This window comes from Hippopotamus amphibius, chromosome 4 (genome assembly GCF_030028045.1).
Source record: "Hippopotamus amphibius kiboko isolate mHipAmp2 chromosome 4, mHipAmp2.hap2, whole genome shotgun sequence".
Taxonomy (NCBI): domain Eukaryota; kingdom Metazoa; phylum Chordata; class Mammalia; order Artiodactyla; family Hippopotamidae; genus Hippopotamus; species Hippopotamus amphibius.
The window spans coordinates 77,962,845-77,970,939 of NC_080189.1; positions in this window are offsets into that span (position 1 = coordinate 77,962,845).

An 8,095-nucleotide genomic window follows, 5' to 3' on the forward strand; every position below is an offset into this window, starting at 1 on the left:
GAGAGGAGAGGTGGCTATACTAATATCAGACAAAATAGGCTTTAAATCAAAAAGTTTACAAGAGACGAAGAAGGACATTATATATTAATAAAGATTCAGTATAAGAAAAACAGGTGTGTATAAACATTTATGTACCTAGTGGCAGACCATCAAAACCTGTGAAGCAAAACTTGACAGAATTGAAGCGAGAAATAGAAAGTTCTACAATCATAGTAGTAGCGTTCAATACCTCACTCTCAATAGTAAAGAAATAGAAGACTTGAACAACACATTAAACCAATTAAATCTAACAGACAAATACAGAATGCTCTGCCCAACGGCAACAAAATACACATTCTTTTTAAATATGAATGGAATTAGGCCACAAATTAAATCTCAGCATTTGAAAAGACAGATATCATGTGTTGTATGTTCTCTGACCACAGCTGGATGAAGTTGGAAATCAATTAACAGAAGGAAAACTGGGAAATTTGCAAACTTGTGGAAACTATACGTTAGTTCTTAAACTCTTAAACAAGCAATCATTCAAAAAACAAATCACAAGAGGGGACTTCCTAGGTGGTGCAGTGGGTAAGAATCTGCCTGCCAATGCAGGGGACACGGGTTTGATCCCTGCCCCAGGAAGATACCACATGCCACGGAGCAACAAATCCCGTGCACCACAACTATTGAGCCTGCGCTCTAGAGCCCATGAGCCACAACTATTGAGCCCATGTGCCACAACTACTGAAATCCATGCGCCTAGAGCCCGTGCTCTGCAACAAGAGAAGCCACCGCAATGAGGAGCTCGCACACCACAATGAAGAGAAGCCCCAGCTCACCGCAACTACAGAAAGCCTGTGTGCAGCAACGAAGACCCAACACAGCCAATAAAAGTAAGTAATTAATTAATTAATAAAAAAAAGCAAATCACAAGAGAAATTAGAAAATAATTAGGGAATGAATGAAATGAAAACACAATATACCAAAACCCAAGTGCTGCACTGAAAGCAGTGCTAGGGAGATATTTATAGCTATAAACACTAACATTAAAAAAACAAGAAAGATCTCAAATTAACAGCCTAATTTTATGACATAAGGAATTAGAAAAAGAGGAATAAACTAATCCCAAAGCTAGCAGGAGGGAGGAAATAATAAAGATTAGAGCAGAGGTAAAGGAAACGAAGAACAAAAAACAATATAGAACATTAATGAAACCAGAAGTTAGTTCTTTAAAAACATCAACAAAACTGACAAATCTTTAGTTAGATGGATTAAGAAAAAGAAGAGAGAAGACTCTAATTACTAAAGTAAAAAATGAAAGTGGGGACATTACTACCAATTCTACAGAAATAAATTTTTTTTTCTACAGAAATAAATATTATAAGAGAGTACTATGAACAACGGTATGCAGACAAATTGGATAACCAAGATGAAGTGGACAAATTCCTAGAAACACAAAATTTTCCAAGACTGAATCATAAAGAAACATAATCTGAATAGACCTAAAACTAGTAAGGAGATTGAAACAGAATCAAAAATCTCCCAACAGGGCTTTGTAGGTGGCACAGTGGTTAAGAATCCGCCTGCCAATGCAGGGGACACGGGTTCGAGCCCTGCTCCAGGAAGATCCCACATGCCGCGGAGCAACTAAGCCCGTGTGCCACAACTATTGAGCCTGCGCTTTAGAGCCCGTGAGCCACAGCTATTGAGCCCATGTGCTGGAACTACTGAAGCCCACGCGCCTAGAGCCCGTGCTCTGCAACAAGAGAAGCCATGGCAGTGAGGAGCCTGCGCACCACAACAAAGAGTAGCCCCCACTCACTGCAACTAAAGAAAGCCCGTACACAGCAAAAAAAGACCCAACACAATCAATTAAAAAAAAAAAATCTCCCAACAAAGAAAAGTCCTGGACTTGACAGCTTCACTGGTGAATTCTACCAGACATTTTAAGAATTAACACTAATATTTCTCAAACTCTTCCAAAAAATTGAAGAGGAGGGAATACTTCCTAACTCATTCTATGGCACCAAAGCCAGGCAAAGACACAAGACAAAACTACAGAACAATATTACTCATGAACATTGATGCAAAAATCTTCAGCAAAATACTAGCAAACATGGGACTTCCCTGGTGGTGCAGTGGTTAAGGATCCACCTGCCAATGCAGGGGACACTGGTTCAATCCCTGATCTGTAAAGATCCCACATGCCTCGGAGCCACTAAGCCTGAGTGCGCCACAACTACTGAGCCTCCTCTCTAGAGCCCGAGAGCCGCAACTACTGAAGCTGCGCGCCTAGAGCACACAACAAGAGAAGACACCACAATGAGAAGCCCATGTACCCGCCCACGTACCACAACGAAGAGGAGCCCCCACTTGCCGCAACTAGAGAAAAGCCTGTGTGCACCAACAAAGACCCTATGCAGCCAAATTAATTAATTAATTAATTAATTAAAAAATACTAGCAAAGAGAATTCAACAGCATATTAAAAGGATTATACAGTATGACCAAGTGAGATTTGTCAAATGCAAGGATGGTTCAAAATACTAAAATCAATCAATTTAATATACCACATCAACAAAATGAAGGAAAAAACCCCCCACTTTATCATCTCAGTTGATGCTGAAAAAACATTTCACAAAATCCAACATGCTTTCATGATTAAGAAAACAACAACAACAGCACAGTAAATGAGGAATAGAAGGAATACTTCATCATGACAAGGTCATATATGAAAAACCCACAGCCAACATTGTACTCAATGGTGAAAGACTGAAAGCTTTTCCTCTAAGATCAGGAACATGGCAAGAATACTCACTTTCACCACTTCTATTCAACATAGTACTGGCAGTTCTCGTCAGAGAAATTAGGCAAGAAAAAGAAGTAAAAGGCATCCAAATGGAAAGGAAGAAGTAAAGTGATCACTATTTGCAGATGATATGATCTTTTTTTAAAATTAATTAATTAATTTTATTTATTTATTGGCTGTGCTGGGTCTTTGTTGCTGCACACGGGCTTTCTCTAGTTGCTGAGAGCGGGGGCTACTCTTGATTGTGGTGCGCAGGCTCCTCATTGTAGTGGCTTCTCTTGTTGTGGAGCATGGGCCCTAGGCGCATGGGCTTCAATAATTGCAGCACATGGGCTCAGTAGTTGTGGCTCACAGGCTCTAGAGCACAGGCTCAATAGTTGTGGCACACGGGCTTAGTTGCTCTGTGGCATGTGGAATCTTCCCAGGGCAGTACTCGAACCCGTGTCCCCTGCATTGGCAGGCAGATTCTTCACCACTGCGCCATCTAGGAAGTCCAATGATATGATCTTATACGTGGAAAACCCTAAAGATTCCACAAAAATACTTGTTAGAACTTAACAAATGAATTCAGAAAAATTGCAAGATACAAAGTCAACCCACAATCTCTATACATGACACAATTCTATGCTCGCAATTTCTATACATGAACAATAAACAACCTGCAAAGGAGATTAAGAAAACAATTCCATTTACAATAGCATCAAAGAGAATGAAATACTAAGGAATTAACTTCACTGAGGAGGTGAAAGACATACACTGAAAACAACAAAACATCACTGAAAAAATTAAAGATGACATAAATAAATTGAAAAACATCCAGAGTTCATGGGTTGGAAGACTTAATATTGTTAAAATGTCAATACAATCCAGGGACTTCCTTGGTCGTCAAGTGGTTAAGAATCCGCCTTCCAATGCAGGGGACGTGGGTTCGATCCCTGGTTGGGGAACTGAGATCCTACATGCCTTGGGGCAACTAAGCCCACTTGCTCTAGAGCCTGAGTGCCACAACGAAGAGCCCATGTACTGCAACAAAATATCCCGCATGCTGCAATGAAGATCCCATTTGTCACAACTAAGACCCGATGCAGCCAAACAAATTAATTAATTTAAAAAACTGGCAAAGGACTTGGATAGACATTTCTCCCAAGAAGATATATGAATGACTAGTAAGCACATGAAGAGATGCTCAACATCACTTATCATTGGGGAAATGAAAATCAAAACTACAATGGGATACCACCTCACACCCATTAGCTACTATCAAAAAACCAGAAAAGCACAAGTGTTGGCAAGGAATTGAAAAACTGGAATATTTATGCACTGTTGGTGGTAACATAAAGTGGTATAGCTGCTGTGGAAAATATTATGGCGGTTCCTCAAAAAATTAAAAATAGAATGGCCATATGGTCCCATAATTCCACACCTAGGTATATTCTCCAAAAAACTGAAGCAGAGTCTGGAAAAGCAGTCTCTTATGCTGTGTTCATAACAGCATTACTCACAATAGCCCAAAGGTGGAAGCAAGTGTCCACTGATGGGTGGATGGATAAGCAAAATGTGGTGTATACGCACAATGGAGTATTATTCAGTCTCAAGAAAGAAGGACATTTTGCAATGTGCTACAAGATGGGTCACTCTTGAGGACATTATGTTAAGTGAAATAAGCCAGTAACAAAAAGACAAATACTGTACGATTTCACTCATTATGAGGTACTTAGAGTAGTCAAATTCATGGAAACAGAAAGAAGAATGGTGGTTGCCAGAGGCTGGGGGAGGGGAGATAGGGAGTCAATGTTTAATGGTATCGAAGTTCAGTTTTACAGGTTGAAATGAGTTAGGAGGATGGATGGTGGTGATGATAGCATAACAGTGTGCATGTATTTAATACCACTGAACCGTACACTTAAAAATGGTTAAGATGGTAAATTCTATGTTACGTGTATTTTATGAACACACGAAAAATGTATGCGCAAAGAGCTGTGGTTTTTAGAGGTTTGGGTTTGGGGAGAGGGAAGGATGAGTGGGTGGAACACAGGGGATTTTTAGGCTGAGACAATATTCTGTATAATATTATAATGGTGGATACCTGTGGTTATACACTTGTCAAGTCCCGTAGGATGTACACACCAAGAGTGAACTCTAATGTGAACTCTGTACTTCAGCGAATAATAACACGTCAATACTGGCTCATTGATTGCAACAAATGTGCCACCCACTAACATGAGAAGTTAGTAATGGAGGGAACGATGAAGGGGATGAAGGGGCACTTGGGAACTCTGTAACTTCTGCTCAATTAAAACATTTTTGTATTGCAGTTAATTTACAATGTTGTGTTTGCTCAGTTTTTCTGTAAACATAAGACTGCTCAAAAAATTAAATCTATTTTTTCTCAGCAGAAGCCTTCACATTGGCCAGAACAGGGTCACAGGACCACAGCTGGCTGCAAAGGTGGCTGTGAGACCAGGGAGCAGCATCTCTCGCCTGGACTGCAAACACAGTCCTTCACCAAATACTGGGTTGGCCAAAAAGTTCATTTGGGTTTTTCTGTAACATGTTACAGAACAAACTTTCTGGCCAACTCAATAGAATCAGAGTCTAATGGCAAAGACGATGAAGGGTCCACTACGTGACCAGGCTCCAAATCTCAACCTGTAGGCTGGTTACCCTTGTGAGCCAGAAATGACGACAGGCTGTTCTCATCCCTGCGGGTCAGAGCATCACACACACACCTAGCTAGGTGCCATGGCCTGGACCAGGGGCCAGTGGAGCATCACCGTCTTACCCTGACCTCTCAGCCGAGACTGCAAACCCTCTGCCATGCTCTTGGGGCGTAGAGTGGCAAGCCAGAGAGGGGTGCTGAGTTGGCCAGGCACCCCTGACCACAGGAGGCACCTGTGCTGGCAGCTGGCCCCTTCTGGCCATCTCCTGAGCTTAGTGACCATGTTCAGCTTTTTCAGCCTGTTCCCTCTTTGAGACTGCTCGGGCAGATTCACTCCCATTAGCAATAAAGGAAAATTGAAAACGAGGCATCCTTTTACAGTTACTAACTTTGTAAAATCCGACAACAGATTGAACACACAGCGAAGGTGAGACAAGTGACTTGGCACTTTGGGTTATTGCTGCTGTCAGTGAAAAGAGTTGCAACCCTTGGGGAATCCATGTGTGTCCACCACCTGAACGCTTTACAAGATACCAATAAACAAGAATCTGATAATTACTCAATCTGTCCTAGATTAGATTAGCCTCAGGGGAGAGCTGATGAACTGTGTGCACTTAGGGCTGTAAACATGGTACTCTTTAACACTCCAATCCTGTCTCTGGAATCTTGGATTAAGGAGGATAAACAGAGGAAATATAGTTGGGGATAAAGATAATAACCTAAAACTTATTTATTGAAAGTCCCGACCTTTGGCACTAGGAGAACAGGCGATCCATCCCTCTGTGGGACACAGCCCAGTGACACACACGCTAGTCAGAGAGTGAAGGAAGTGTTGAGTCTGTGTTAAAAGTCAGGAGATAAAGGGGGATACAGGAGTGTACAGAAACTGCTCACAACTGCCGTCTGTGCCTAGGGCGTGGCCTCGGAGACCCCACAGGCACAGGGAGCTGGGTGGTGAGATGGTGGCTGAGAGTTGGATGCTGCTGTTCTCACCCTGTTTTGTGTTTCAGAGAAGATCCCAGAGACCACACATCTGGACTCCATCTCTATGGGCCTCCCCTGGAGACAAATTAGGTCAAGCGGGTGTGCCCAGGGGCTCCACAAGTGCCAGAGGGGCCTGGGGCTGAAGCTGCAGGGATTGTCCTCAACCAGTGACCAAAGAAGATGACGGGCAAGCACATATCCTCTGGGGCAGGCCCCCCACCATCTCCCAGAGGTGAGCTTGCAGGTGTCCAGACAGGAGCCCACTCTTTTTTTTTTTTGAGTGCGCAGTGCAGAATGCAGGATCTTAGTTCCTTGACCAGGGATTGAACCCGTGCCCCCTGCCGTGGAAGTGCGGAGCCCTAACCACTTGCTTGCCAGGGAAGTCCCAGGACCCCACTCTTCAATGCCCTCTGGTTGCTCCCTTCCATCACCAGCTCATCCCTGCTATCTGCTGGTGCCACCTGGGATCACCTTCCAAATCAACTATTTGTGCTGGAATCCCTGCCTGAGCATCTGCTTCTGGAGGAAGACATTTAGGAGAGAGGACAGAGACCCTAGTTGGAGGCTGGAGTCCCAGCATCTCCCGGCCAGGGTATATGGGGGCAGGGCCCGAGAGGTGCCAGATGGAGGTCACTGCACATAGGCAGGCCCAGGGCTGTTGGCTCTCCTGTCCCCCAGGACTGATTGGGGGGGCGTAAGGATCCTCCTGCACCTGCCCTGGCACCCCACTTTGGGGTCTGCTCCCCCCACTCTTGGCTTCTGTCTTCCCCCGAATGTGTTGGGTGGCTCCCTCTGAGTCAGGCCAGGGTCCATGAAACAAACACAAGACCAGGGAGATAGCAGTTCCTTCCTGCAGCTGCCTCTGGCAGGTGGCCACACGGGAGATAGTCCCCACGGGCTGCCCTTATCAGCTCAGCCTTGGCAAGGGGGCCAAGGTCTGGCCCATTCTGGCAATGGGGAAGGCCCAAAGGAGGCCTCAGAGATCCCTATCTGGAGGGAGCAGAAGGTGAATGAAGTGTACCTGGGCCAAGGAGGGCAGGGCTGCTGGCCTGGGGCTCCCAGCCACACTCCGCCCCCCATGGTTGGTGGGGACAGACCTGGGCAAGGGACATAAGTGAGGAGGCCGGGGCTGAAAAGCGAGGCTGTGGCTCTCACACCTGGAGGTCTCTGTGCACTGTCAGGCTCCAGTGAGCTGGTTTTTCCCTTCTACCCGGAGGAGGAGACTGCATCACGCCACTTCTAACTGCCCTCTCTGTTATCGGGTTGTTAATATTAATTAACAACAGTTGCTAAGGATGACAGTGCAAGGGTGTGTCCCAGCCAGAGATGGGCTGGACCCAAGAGGGCACTGGGGAGAGTGGGGGTCTGAGGCTGGGGGTTGCGGGGAGGGGAGGCCAGTAGACGTTCGGAGGACCGGTACCCAGACCCACCCACATCGCCCACTTCTCCCTGGGACTAGTACCTCCTGCAGCAGAGGTTGCGTGGGGAGCTCACTGCAGGTCCCTGGCTGGCTCAGCCTTCCGGCCTTGGTCACTTTGCGAAGTGGGTGAAGGGGAGACCCTGGGAGGTCATCTTAGAGGGTGGGGCCAAAGAAGGGAGGGACAAGCAAGGTGGATCATTAACCAGCTGGGAGCCCTGGGAGGCGCAGGGCTCAGCCCCATTG